We start from the raw sequence: 14,317 nt of genomic DNA, 5'->3' as shown, positions 1-14,317 counted from the left end.
CTTCAAGTTTATAACTGAACTAAAGTGATTTCTTTAGACTGAGGAGCCTTTGGGTCCCGTGCTGGCTTTGCAACCTCAGGTCCAGTCTGGGTTAGTGTTGATGCTGCTTATGTTAACCTGGTTATCTGGATATAAGCTTCTACTCATGCTCTGTATTATGTTATAGTCCTACATGGCATGATTAGGCTAAACATTTTTTAACATACATAAAGCACAGGTTAATTTTATCTGCTAGTCAGTTTCTTTTCCAGACCTTTACATTAAGGTATGTCAGATTTCTATTTGGGGAGGTGATGAATAGACTACATAGAAAGAAAGGGGTGCTTTCAAGGGACCACATGGCAGAGTGAGAAGAGCATGATTTGGAAACCCTGCTTCTCTATGATACTGGGGAAATTTCTCTGCTTCTTTCATCATATGTTAATGGACATGCTCCCTGTCTGGAAAGTTATAATCTGGTGCCACACAGTCCTGGGTGTTCAATAAATTCCCAACAAATGGCAACTGTGACATTTTATATTAGAAATTTGTTCCATTTGTGTTTAATATTTCAAAGCAATGCTGAAGACATTTTGGTCTATTTTATGATCATTTTAATGGGCTTATAATTTTCTAAGTTTACCTAAAGACTTTGAGAACACCAAAAGGAATACTTGATTTTGAGATAAACTAATCATTAAAAATTCTTCTTCTATTTACCGTGTTAGAGTTTTAATGACCATTTTTCCATTTCTCCAGTCATTGACATCCTAGTGAATTTAGCTTTAAAAGAAGTTAGCAGAGTAAGTGAAAAGGATATAAAGTGCTGCCAGGATAGAGTCCTCATTTATAATTTTCTGTGTCATCCTATAATTCATCTCTGGATTATTTGGATCTCTTATGTTTGTTTATAAAGTACCCTCAACAGTTGTCATAAAGTGCGTGTTCATGGACCTTCCTCACTGTCCTCTTGGTTTTTCTAGTTCTTCAGTGGTTTGGATCTTGTGTTCGTGCATCAGTGTTCTTAGGAAGGGGTGGCTCCTTTGTAATACAAGCAAAACTTTATATGCATCCTGGGGACTGATATTTGAAACATCACATATTTTAATGAGATATAAAATTGCATGGTAAGTCTTCCTTGTGTGTTTTTAAAAAAAGTAATTCTTTGTTCAATTTGTTTTTCCAGGTGGCATTTTTCTGAAGTTGCTCATTGAGACTTCTCAGCATTCCTACAGATATAATAGGTGAGTCAATGAAATCAGATGCCCTTCCTATGTGGGTAGCAACTTACTTCTTGAAAGAGGTAGTGTTTCAAACTTTAGGGCCCTGAATGATAAGCAGTAGTTTCTTTTATTTTTGTTTTTTTCTAGATACACCACTTTGATGAACATACGGAAATGTTATAAAGGACTCTGTAAAGTTTCATAAATGCTATTAAGTTTAATGCTGTAAATTCCTTACTTCAGTCTGACATGGTTTGTTCTGTCACCATTTATAAACAAGTTTCAGGGTTCTTTATAATGAGCAAAGCTAGCTTTAAGTTGTCTTTTTTTTGAGTTTCTCTGTGGACCATTCACCCTTTGTTATCATTTCTCTCTGAAAGGGGAAGAAGGGATGGCTAGTTCAAATTACCCAATTGTATCACTTGAAGACAGCTAGAGTAGAGGATTTGCTTAAATAGAAGTTGAAAACAGTTGACTAACAATAAGTGATTTATGATTAACTCTATAGATTTTAATTTATAAACGTCACTTTGAGAGAATATTAGTAACAATGCTGAGGCTGAGTAACCTACAATATGCATTCAAGGAAATCAAGGCAGTGGAATAATAACCATCCTCAAAGACTTTGCTCTAGTCTGGTTCTCAGAGGGCAGAGGCCTGTTCAACCCGGCCTACAGGGCGGATCCCTGACCTCTAGGATCTAATGCCCAATGATCTGCGGTGGAGCTGATGTCATAAAAATAGAAATAAAATGCACAGTAAATGTAATGCACTTGAATCATCCTGAAACTATTCCCACCCCCACCCCCACCCCCACCTCGGTCCATGGAAAAATTGTCTTCCATGAAACCAGTCCCTGGTGCCAAGAAGGTTGGAGACTGCTGCTCTCGGGTCCTTGCTCTTGTTATGAACTTCTGGGTGGGGCTCAGGCCAAGGAGCCAGTGCTTGGGATGTATTTGGGCCTGACTGACACCCTGCCCAGGAGGGTCCTCTGTGTGCAGGGGATTTGTGGAGTATTTTCAGAGATATCATCTCATTTGTGGAAAGGTTATCTTTTTAGTTTTCTAGATTCTGGAGAAGGAAAAATTGCTGGTTAATATCATGAAGTACTGATTTCTCAAATGTTCTTAAAACTGTCTTAAGGACTGCTGGTTGGGCTAGCTGGGGAAGCTTGGCTTGTTTTTCTGGTTCTTTGTTTCTTTAATGGAAACTGTAAGCTCTAATGAGTTATGGAATTATTTGAGAAAAGTTCCTGCTCGTGGGAAAGCCAGGGCTGACCCAAGACAGGTGGGTGTCCTGTTGGCATTTTATCAAACTGATAATCTTTAAATACCTGCTCTGTATTTATTTAGGGAGGGTGGGAGAAACTGTCTATTTACAAAGACTACTAATGAAAAATACATACCTCTCCCTGAATGTTGAAAATAAGGGATTTATTACCTGTGATGTTCTGAACCAGGTGTCAGAAAAGTTGGGTGATAATGACAGTCTGCTATGCACTGCTCAGACCCAGGTTTGCAGAGGTCTGCCAGCCAGGCAACATGGGGTTGGTGTGGGGCCTGCTTTTCCTCATTTGGCTCTACGAGGGGAATATTCTCAACAGAGACAGGCCTGTGCTGCTGAGGAGTGTTTATTTCCACTCAGAGGCACTGTCTCCTCGAGTGAAAACAGGTCTGGTTGCCATTTTGCCCATTATGTAAGGAGTCGAGTGTACCCCCAACTTAAGTGGCCCCATGTTTCCGAGGTACTCCAGTGATGATTTAATACCGCTCTGTGAGTTGTCACCCTGGATCAGCGCCAGGCTGGCTTGTTCAGTTCAGCTCCGGGGAAGAGCCAATTCCATTCTGCCAGTGCCTTCAACAGCTAAGTTGTGTATGCCCTCGAAGTCCCTGTCTCTGCAGATTCAACCAGACAAAACCAACCTGCTGTGTGTCTCTCTTTTTCTTTTTTGAATTGTGGATTCATCCTGTATAAATATATAAAACATTACCAAATCAGGGACATAAGAACAACCACTCTGATTAACACCATCTGAATTACAAAAAAATCTGATCCTGCCTTCTGTTACATATAATCACTCATGTTATGTCAGCTTGGTGGAAGGTTTCTCTGAAGCAGAGAGAGTCTTTGTGGTCTGGGGAGAGCCTTGACATCAGGAGGCCCTAGGCTGAGACTCTACCTCAGCTGGACACAGGTCTGGCCGAGAATTCCAGCTGTGGTGCTTGCTGGCTGTGTGACCGAAGACAGGCTTCCTGACCTGATGGAACTCTCATCTCTTCAAGTGTGGATATGACTTCCTTCCAGAGTGGTTTGGAAGACTGAACGCAGCAGAGATGGCGGTGTGTGTGGGTACACAGTAGACGGAAAGTTCCCCGTGCCCGGCTCCTGATACCGGATGTCTCGGATGTGGGGTGGGGAGGTCAGCTCTGCCAGACAGCTCCCGCGCCTCACTGATGAAGTGAAAGCTGATTCCCGCTCTGTTCTGCCCTGCCTACCCCAGGACGATTATGCGGAGCCTTTGAGAAGTAGGAACTTCGAGTATATGGTTGGAATTAGGGCGTTTTTAAAGGCAGGCATTTTTTTTTCTTTTTTTCAATCTAGTCAGAATTTCTGAGTTTGAATCCTAGATCTGCACTTTATCATTAGGTATATGACCTTGAATAAATGGTTAACACCCTCTCCGGCTCTCACCGCATCTCATAGGACTGCTGTGAGATTAAATGATTGTGTGTAGAGCAGGGCGTACAGAACGAGTATCTGGTGAATCTCAAGAAATATGCCAATAAATTTGTCGAGATCCTTTTAGAAGGGAGGTGGAGAAGCCAGCTCAAAAGAATATCCATGGTTTTAAAATGTCTCCAGTTTGAACCTCAACTTCTTGAACTGCCTTTTCTATCATGTTATGTTAGTCTAGACCAGGGAAGATCATCTTTGTCATGAATAAACCGAGAGTGACTATATCCTGCCATGTGATACTCACTCATTTAGAAGAGGGAGCACTGGGATTTGGTCTTCCTGGATTTTCTTTACAAGTAAACAGACCTTTCCTCGTCTGGCGGAATTCTTACTAGAACTGACCAGATAAGCAAAAGTGAAAGCTCTAGATCTGTATTGTCCAATATGGTGGCTGCATCTGGCTGTTGAGCAATTTGAAGTATGGCTAGTGTGACTCAGGCTGAATTTTTCATTTTATTTCATTTTAGGTCTTTTACAATTTAGAACTGATATTCAATTATTGGTGAGCTTTTATGTATTTGTGGGAACAACTTGGGTGTCTGCTTTTCAACTGTGAATTTTATAAATCTAGATTAAGTGCTTCTGGGGAAAATTTAGTGCCTGAGTTGAGATGTGCTGGAAGTGCAAAATATATATTTTGAAGTGTTAGAAAAAGTTATGTCAGTATTTTAATACTTTTTATATTGATTCAATATAGAAATGATAGTATTTTGTATATCTTGAGTTAACACTATTGCAATTGATTTATTTTTTTTAATGTTGCACCTAAAATTTCAAAATAATGTACTACAAGCTCACATAATTCCATTGGACAATGCTGTTCTAGATGATCCTTGAAAGAATTGGATAATTTCTCATTTATTAAGTGAAGTACAAGGTTTTCCAATTGACTGCAGATTATGAAAGTGTTTTTCTTCTTCTTCTTCTTCTTCTTCTAAGGTTTTGTTTATAGTCTACCAAGTAACAAGCTTAGAGGAATTTTTTTAAAATACTTAAAATTGGAAAGAAAAAAAAGACACCTAGCAGATGTGTTATCTGTACCTTATGTGATACAGACTGAGGCTCTGTTTAGACATCTTGGCTGTAGTCTTTCCCCTCCACCGTCTTATGAAATAAGGTAGGGAGACACTCACAGCCACTCACTAGAATATGAACCTAAACACTGTTTTTCAGCTAAATGTTCTCCTCCTTTGATGATCGTTGGCTCTGACATACGATGCTAATACCTTGTTCCCCAAATGGGTCACATTTTGCCGTGCCCCAGGAGATAGTTTAGGAGCTGTCATCCGGGAGAAATCTATGACTTTTAGCCACCTATAGCGAATAGCACTCTCTTCTTACTGTTGTTGTTGTGTAGTCGCTTAGTCGTGTCCAGCTCTTTGCGACCCCGTGGACTGTAGCCCACCAGGCTCCCCTGTCCGTGGGATTCTCCAGGCAAGAATACTGGAGTGGGTATCCGTTTCCTTCTCCAGGGATCTTTCTGATCCATGGATGGAACCTGAGTCTCCTGCTTCGCAGGCAGATTCTTTACCACTGAGCCCCCTGGGAAGCCCTGATACATTCTAAACAAGCAGATAAACTGATTGCCTAACTTACTGGACATATCTCGACCTGAATGTTTAATTCTATTCCTGTACCAGTTTAAGACATTCCTAAAAGGCATTTTACTCACTTATTCAGTAAGGTAATAAACATAAATAGGAATTTGAAAGAAATAAATAAAAGCACTTCTAACACAAACGTTTGATAGTTTTAACAAATATTTAACCAGGAACTATGTTAGAAACTGTTAACTGTACCGGTACTGTACTACCAGAAATAGAAAGGGAATAAGTGCCGGCTTGAAGTTTAGTGGTACTAGTTTTGCATGAAACATGACAAGATGTTACAATTAAAGTGATCAGTATTCTGTCTCACGTTTATGCCCCTGGTGACACTGAAGTGTATTCTAAGAGGTGGAGGTAGTGGGTGTTAGATTCAGAACCACACTGGTCCGGGTTTGAGTCTGGCTGTGTCACAATGACAGTACTGGGGTTAACTTCTCTGATCGTGTCCCTGTGAAGTCGGGGCCAACGACACCAGCCACTTTCCCTGTTAAAATCTTTCCGTTTTATTTACTTGATCTGTGATACCCGCACCCCTTTGGTTAATAAACATGGCGAGTGCCTTGCTGTCCTCATACTTTGCCAGACTGAACAAGTGAATGAGAGTTTACTGTCCAGTACTGTAAACTCTCTCCAAGAATTAAGCAGGATTGATATTTATATATTAGATAGGAACCATTATCAAATTTCATGAAGAATCTTCAGCTAAAGGAAGGTAGCTTTTCCATGCAGAGTTTAACTGTTACGACACTGAGGTTTTTAAATTCCAATAGTAGAATATATTAAGAGAATTCATTTCTGCCAGCAGCTTGCAAGCAGTTAATAGGCAAGGAGAAGACTTAGTGAGAGAGGTTATAATAAGCCTTCTCTTTTTACTGAGGGTAGATGGACAAAATGTATGCTTTCTGAATAGAAAGTGATAAAGTACAAATAGGCACGGGTTTGCAAGATTTAACAAAAGCAAATCAAAGTAATTAAATGCATGGAAGACTTAAACTGAGTGCAGAGCTTTCTCTGCTTCTGTTACTCACATGTTGACAGACTGTCTTTTTTTCTGGTAAGAAGTCTGGCTGTAGACAGCGTGTGTGTCTAAAGGAGAGTCCGGAGCCGCCTTCCCAGCAGGAAACAATTCTTCCCTTTCCACAAAAAGCGGCTTCCCTGGGTAGACCGTGAACCTCCTGAGAGCTAGTCTGAGTTTTTTATTATACTCTCTGTGCCGGGTACAATGTCTGATGCGTGCCAGGTGCTGGGTGAGCGTCTGTGGGATGGGCGGAGGATGAATGATGGTTAGACTATGGCACTGGTTCTGTAACATTCTCTGAAGAGAACTCTACTTCAGTACATTATAGATGGCCCAGCACAGTGCCTGACACACGTTACGTATACAGTAAATGTTAGTGAAATGGAGGCATAATTGTGGGCTTAAGTATAGCTTCTAATTTATAAAGGACTTCTGGGAGTATGACCTGTGTTTTTAAATATGTTTGTTTAATAATATCCTCATTACACAAAGTAGGGAATAATCCTTACTCAAGAAACAGAGAGAGCATAAATCACATAGGAAATAACAACTTGATTACATTAAAAATTCTGAACTTTGTCAAAAGGCTATATAGAGAGTGAAAAGATAAAATATTTAAAACACTCATAAATTTACAACGGAGAATATGTAAGGAATGCCTGTGAATTAATAAGGAGGATAGGCTGACAAATGAAACAAAAATCCAGGAGTAGAGAAGGGTGGTGAAATACTTGAACAGGCACTTCATGAAGAGGAACCACAAGGAACCAGTAAAATGAAAATCTGCTCAACCTTATGAGTAATGCGAATACAAACCCCTCCGTGAGATACAAACTCACTTCTGCCTGATAAGCAAAAAATTTTAAGTCTGATAATGGCAAGGCCTGACAAGAGTGTGGAACACCATGAACTCTGAGATACCAGTGGTGAGAATCAAATCAGATTCACCCACTTTGTTGTTTGACTTTTACTGTTCTCTCTTTTTCTTTTAACTGGAAAAAAGTTGAGGTGCAGTATCTTGTTAGTTTCCTGTAAACAACATAATGGACCACGTTTTAATTACATTATGAAATGTTCACCGTGATCAGTTTAGTAACCATCTGAATATAACCCATTTATGACTTGGGGAGCCAGGAAGGTTCTTTTAAGCAAAGAGGTGAAGTTGAACATTGAGAAGGCACCATGAGGGACTTCCTTGCTGGCCCACTGGTTAAGAATCCCCCTTGCAATGCAGGGGACAGAGGTTGGATCCCTGATGGGAGAACTAAGATCTCACATGCTGAGGAGCAGCTAAGCCAACGCTTAGCTGTAGCTGAGTGATGAAGCACAGTCTGCAGGGTTGTGGGGGTGAAGGGAAGGGGAATGGGGTTAGCTCTGGGCAGAGACTGGGCAGCTCTGTGGCAGAGGGTGGAGCTGCCACTGGTAGGACTGAAGTATTTACACGGAATAGATGTTAAGAGAATTCCCACAGGGTGGCTCCAGTTCTTTTGAGACGTAGAAGGTTCATCTGCACTGGGAAGAGGAGGTGAAGCCAGAGGTTAAAAGGAAGAATCATGCTTCCCTACATGGAAGGGAGCTCTTCTCCGTGCCGATCTGGCCATCTTCCTGTGAATTCTGGTTCTTCGTCTGATGGATTATTCTACAGGGAATTCTGGTTCTCCATCTGATGGAACTGGTCCACAAGGACAATCTGGGTCTCATGTTAGTAAACATATAGTTTTTTTTTTAACTTTTTATTTTATATTGGAGTGTAGTTGGTTAATAATGTGATAGTTTCAGGAAGACAGGAGAGGGACTCGGCCATACAATATGAACATAGTTTTGTTGTAATCAAATGTCTAAGTCTGTGAAAAAGGCTATTTGCAAATCCTCTAGCAAGTTGTTTTGGTTCCAACTGGTATCTCTCTTGTCTGTTATATCCAAGAAGAAATATCCCATCCTTATGCAGAAAGCTTTTCTACTTTAATGATCCACTCTTTAAATTGTTCCTTGAAAGGAAGGAGATGAACTGACCTCAGGTAAGTGAACATACACTGGGATCGTGCAGAAGTATCTTCCTCATTGTCACTGTAAAATTATGCTGTAAAACTGTATTTGTGCTTTTATATGCAGTTTGTTAATACAGGTAAATAGTAGCCACATGCATTTTATTTATTTATTTTTATCATTTCCCATGTTAGGCCACAGCAATCCATTCTTCCCACTAAAGAAGGCAGTAAAACAGCTTTAAAGTTCCAAGATGCTGCTCCCATAAACACCCTCTCCACTCTGAAATTTTGCCATGATTTTCTTGTGGAAGCTGACTTCTTCTGAATTAAATATTGATTTAATCTACATTTCATTTTGGATTGATTCAGTAACCAAAGCACAGTGTTTGTGCTCTTTTCTCTCTCTTGTGCTCGCATGCTATGGGGGACCGCTAGTCATCCAGTGGACCTGTCCTTACAGACACCAGCATCTCCTGAGCCGCAGGCAGCGTCTCACCAGATATCGTAGGGCCGGGGGAACAGGCAATCCGTAAAGGTGGAACTGGCCCCCGGTCTCTGTAACTCATGTTACCAGCCCAGGGCAGCCTGTGAAAAAGTCTTAATTGGCAGCCTCAGGTGGACTTGGAAATGTACCTGATTTGGGTCCAAATTATACTATATGCACAGCCAAGTTGTGTTAGGAAATGGACACTTCCTGTCGTTAACTCACAGGTCATGAAGACCAATGCGACTGCAAATCCCCTTTGGAAATCTATGCGGCTAATCTGGAAGAGCGGACTTCTCTCTTGTTGGGGCAGTGCCTCACTTCTCTGTCCTTGCTTCTTTCTCGAGCTACATTTCTTATGCAGGTGACATTCAGTCCACTTTTCTCCTACTGTTCATGGAGTGACTGTGGATTGGAAAGACGCAGACCACTGGTGTGCTGACCGACTGCGGTCATGGACTCCTCGTCACTGTTCAAGGTCAGCGCAGCCCATTCACTGGCGCTTCTACCCCACATTGGGCTTTGCCAGTGTCTCAGTGGTAAAGAATCTGTCTGCCAGTGCAAGAGATGTAAGAGATGCAGGTTCGATCCTCTGGAGAAGGAAACCACTCCAGTATTCTTGCCTGGGAAATCTGGACAGAGGAGCCTGGCAGGCTATAGTCCATGGGGTTGCAAAGAGTTCAACACTACTGAGCAACTAACAGGGCTTCCCTGGCGGCTCAGCTGGCAAAGAATCCACCTGCAATGCAGGAGACCTGTGCTCAACCCCTGGGTTGGGTAGGTTCCCCGGTGAAGGGAACAGCTACCCACTCCAGTATGGTGGCCTGGAGAACTCCATGGACTGTATAGTCCATGGGGTCGCACAGAGTCAGACATGAGTAACTAACACTTGGTACTTGGTACAGAGAAAGTCACTTGGGCAAAACACCAAGAGTTACATTTTTACCTAGCTGCTCTGATAGCCTGTGTTTTATGCTTGTATTAATATATTTATATCATTTACACATCTCAAAGCAAAGATGGTTTTTTATTTGCTTAAAGGTCATACCTCAATCCTTCTTGTGCCTTTGAACACTGGTATACTCTTGAAGCCACGCAATAGCCTTAATATACCTAACTTTTTTTCAAAAAAAGGAAAACTTTGTATTTCATATTGGAGTATAGCCAATTAACACTATTTATTGTGATATTAATAGTTTCAGGTGGACAGCCAAGGGACTCAGTCATTTTATGTACTTGTGGCTGGACTAGAATTGCCAGAGAATGTTTATATGTGTTTTTCTCCTGATTATCAGAATAATCCACATTCATACAGAAAAGTATAAGCAAGAAGGGAAAAAAGCCAGTTCCTTTGGGTGTCACCACTGCCAGTATAATGGCCAAGTTTTCTTTTTGCGCATTCTTTTCTTCACATAACTGAGCACTTATTCTGCACACAACTTTATATTCAGTTACTTTTTTGTTTAATATTATAAGCATTTCCCCATATCGTAAAAAGTTTGTCTAAAATGTCAATGGTTGAATATCCTGTCTTACGGTATATATTTAAGTCACTTTAATCTTTGTTTTTGACAATCAAGATGTTTACTGTTTTTTTAAGGTGTTAAATATAAACTTTGAATATCCTTTTAGAGATGTAAGTTCAGTTTTTAAAATCTATCCAGGAAAGTTGGGCTCTCATTGGCATTATAAGAAAGTAATTGCCTTGGCACACCTAGAGATGATCAGATCTTTAAATGTTGCCACTTTGGGAAGTGAGAATGGCATTTCATTTCAAATTTTACTCTTTTTTACTACCAATAAAATTGATTGTTTTTTGTAAGTAGAAGAGTCATTTGTTTTTTCTCTTTTGTGACTGTTTATGGTCCTTTTCAGGTTGAGCTGTCATTTATGACAGTTGGGACATTTGTCATTTTTTCCCATTTTCCTAGAAGGATGTATTGGAATGTGTAACTTTGAGCCTAGTGTCTTCTCACTCATAGTTAGTGTTAGCTGCTTAAGTTGTGCCCAACTCTTTGAGATCCCATGGACTGTAGCCCGCCAGGTTTCTCTGCCCATGGGATTTCCCAGGCCAGAATACTGGAATGAGTAGCCATTCCCTTCTCCAGGGGATCTTCCCGACCCAGGGATCAAACCCAGGTCTCTTGCATTGCAGGTGGACTCTTTCCCCTCTGAGACACCAGGGAAGCCTGTTAATTGCATGCCAAATTGGTCATATTTGAGGGGAAATCAGGCGTGGAAATGTCAGAGAGACTACACTCGGGGGTTGTGATGTGGCTTGTCAGTTGTGACGGTCAGCGTCTGGACAGTCAGCTCTGCCTACTGAGCCCTTGTCTCCCCACCCCCCAGACCTTGTGGCCGTCACACTGCACCCTGTCCAGGCAGGCCTGGTATAATACCTGTTGACAGAGGAATAATAAATACACAGTATGTTGGCTCATAATGAAGTCTTCATTGACCCCTTGAAGTGATGCTTACCTGCTCCTTTTCTGCTCGTGTTTCTTCTCAGGCTGTTTGACTGACTTTTCTTGCTTGCCTCTTAGTATTGCTTGCAGGCAGTCTTTGACCCTTTCTCTCCTGCATCTTCCTGCAGTCTCCAAATTCTCTAGCCTGCTCGGTGCCTTTAGCCACAGGCCACACCTCCCCAGTCCAAACCCCTCTTCCAGGCTGTAGACCCATGTAGCCTCCTGCCTGTTGGGGGGTCTCCCCCGGGTATGCATTTCCTTTTTCAATTGAAGGATAATTGCTTTACAATTCTGTGTAAGTTTCTGTCCTATGACAGTATGAATCAGCTACAAGTATGCATATACACCAGCCCCCCCCCCCGGGCTCTTTGGGTCTGCACCCGCCCTCTCCTATCCTCTCCCTCTAGGTCATTGCGGAGCGCCCAGCCGAGCTCCCTGTGTTAGCAGCAGGTTCCCATTAGCTGTCTGTTTTATACACGATAGTCTGTACATGTCCACTGAAAGTTGCTCAGTCGCGTCTGACTCTTTGCACCACCATGGACTATACAGTCCATGGCATTCTCCAGGCCAGAATACTGGAGTGGGTAGCCTATCCCTTCTCCAGCGGCTCTTCCCGACCCAGGAATCGAACTGGGGTCTCCTGCATTGCAGGCAGATTCTTTACCCACTGAGCTATCAGGGAAGAAACTCCTGTATATGTCCATGCTACGGTCAATTCATCCTACCCTGTCCTTCCCCCACTGTGTCCACAGGTTCATCCTCTCCATCTGCATCTCTCTCCCTTTCCTGCATCAGGACCATTTTAGGAACCCTGCTGCTTCCCTGGTGCTTCTGATGCAGTGTGGCCCCAAGTGGACCTGGTCCCTTCCCCTGGCTGGCCCTGTCCCTGGATTCTCTCTTTGGGTACAGAGACCCCCACTGCCTCCTCCATGCCAGACACCTGGGGAGCATCTTGAGACCCTGCCTTTCCCTCACTGACAACACCCCTTGGGTTACGTGAGGTTCTAATCGCTGTTGCCTCCTCCCTGTCCTTCTGCATCCCTCTCACCCTGCCCTAGCTGCGATTTCATGCTGTGAATGAAGGATATATGCTTTCTCAGTTAGAGACAGTCTTTAAAAATAAGTAAGTCAGATTTTTTAAAAAATAAAATTTATGTTTTTCAGGGCATAGCATTGTAATGGAATATTTATTCTTTATGTGAAGCAAATTGTCCTCCATTCATTTATCTTTTATAGGAATGTGAATTCTTCACCTACCTGCTTGGCTTAAAGCAAACTACACCTTGAATAATGTCTAACACATATTAGTCAAGTGAGAGGCCCTGGGCATTATTCTCTGATTAAAGTGTTTTTGACTTGAGGATTTGACATTTTTTCTTTGGGTCTTAATTATTTCCATATTCCATGTGTATTATTTTCCTGTAATATTGGAATTATCCTTTTTAGTTAGCTTTTCAACTTCACCTCCCAGGCAAGGAATGCAGTTATTTTAATAAGATTCTTTGAGGGAGTAAAATTAATATTTTGGAGAATGAAAATAATGGTGAGTTATCTCCCAAAGATTGAAAGACTGTTACAATAGCAAAATATCCTTACCCAGGGGTAGTTTTTTTTTTCAGGGCTTATTGAAAATATGGTGCTGGGAAGAATAAAAGGAAACTTAATACCATGGAATCTGGAAACAACCACTGAAATCCAATCTTTTGAACACATATGATGCACTAATTCCCCGAGATTTAAGACAGCTCCATTTGCTTCCTGAGGCTGTCAGGCTCCTTATGACCAAGACACGGAAAGATTCTTCAGCACGAATATGCCATGATATTTTATTTACTATGAATATTGACTGTACATGAATATGGGATGTTCCAGGGTTCTGCCTTCCCTTGTCGATATCAGGTTACTTCCTTGTTTGTACTTTCCTTAGATCTGGTTCCCCCAGTACAGATCCTGTGACAAAGATTTAAACGCAAGTAGGCTACCTGGGAGCTGATCCTGAAAAGCATTTTTAGGGGACTAGGCACGTGAGGTGGGGAGAAGAAAGCCTAGAAGAGGCTGCTCTTGAGCAGTTTGCTCAATCCCTGGTGAATTCTAAGAAACAGTCTTCAGAAACATCCCTTCTGAGGGGCCAGAACACTGGGGTATGTGTCCTCCAGCCCACATGTGTCCTTGAGAGCTGCTCCCGAGGCCAGAGTTAAGGTCCGTTTCTTGCAGGGGTCAGAAGAAAACCATCAGGCGAAGGTCCCGAGGCCTTGCCATATGCATGTGTGGGAGAGGGGCTGAGGCGGGTACCACTAGGGCGCCAGCAGTGTGTGCCGCTTTAACCTTCTCTTTGTTGTTGTTAGAACAACTCAGCAAAGTAAAATTCCAGGTTATTATTGGGCAACATTGTTTCATGGATGGACGAGGTCGCTTGAGGTGGTCGGAGACAAAGCACAGGCGGAGACTGTTAGTAGAAAGTACTTAAGTCATGTCAGTGCCTGATCGATGTCAGGGTGGATTTTATAAATACTGGACATTAGCAACTGTTTTTGAAATGAGGAAGGGAAGATGTGGAGGGAATCTCTGAGAGGTATCTAGATGTTGTTCCTAAAATAACATGTCATGCCTTAGTCACAAAGGTTGTGATTAGCCATTACGGGAACAGATGGAACAGATGGATTGACCAGGCTCCTCAGAGGCTCGTGGTTTCCTCACTGCTAATCAGCCCACAGAATTATAGTTAGGCCCATAAGGAAATTACGATATTTTTTCCATGCACTGAGATCTGGAAGAAAACAAAAATCTGACGGAAATCTGTAGCCAGCCAAGTGTAAA

General features: G+C 42.0%; 1 protein-coding gene across 6 annotated transcripts in view; it reads left to right on the top strand.

The window, feature by feature from the left end:
* The window catches only part of LHFPL2 (LHFPL tetraspan subfamily member 2), a 172,961-nt gene that overhangs the window by 81,923 nt on the left and 76,721 nt on the right, over window positions 1-14,317 (top strand). For 5 of the 6 annotated variants that reach the window (XR_011488122.1, XM_070468586.1, XM_070468582.1 and 2 more), the window contains one exon: window positions 1,166-1,223. The gene's annotated coding sequence lies outside the window, so the exon portion shown is untranslated. Of the gene's footprint in view, window positions 1-1,165; window positions 1,224-1,349; window positions 1,971-14,317 lie in introns of those variants that run through there. The other variant, XR_011488121.1, reaches the window with a different exon arrangement.

Source organism: Odocoileus virginianus, chromosome 6 (genome assembly GCF_023699985.2).
Source record: "Odocoileus virginianus isolate 20LAN1187 ecotype Illinois chromosome 6, Ovbor_1.2, whole genome shotgun sequence".
Classification (NCBI taxonomy): domain Eukaryota; kingdom Metazoa; phylum Chordata; class Mammalia; order Artiodactyla; family Cervidae; genus Odocoileus; species Odocoileus virginianus.
The sequence above is the reverse complement of the archived record's forward strand: the minus strand, read 5'-3'. Positions and strand labels throughout refer to the sequence as shown.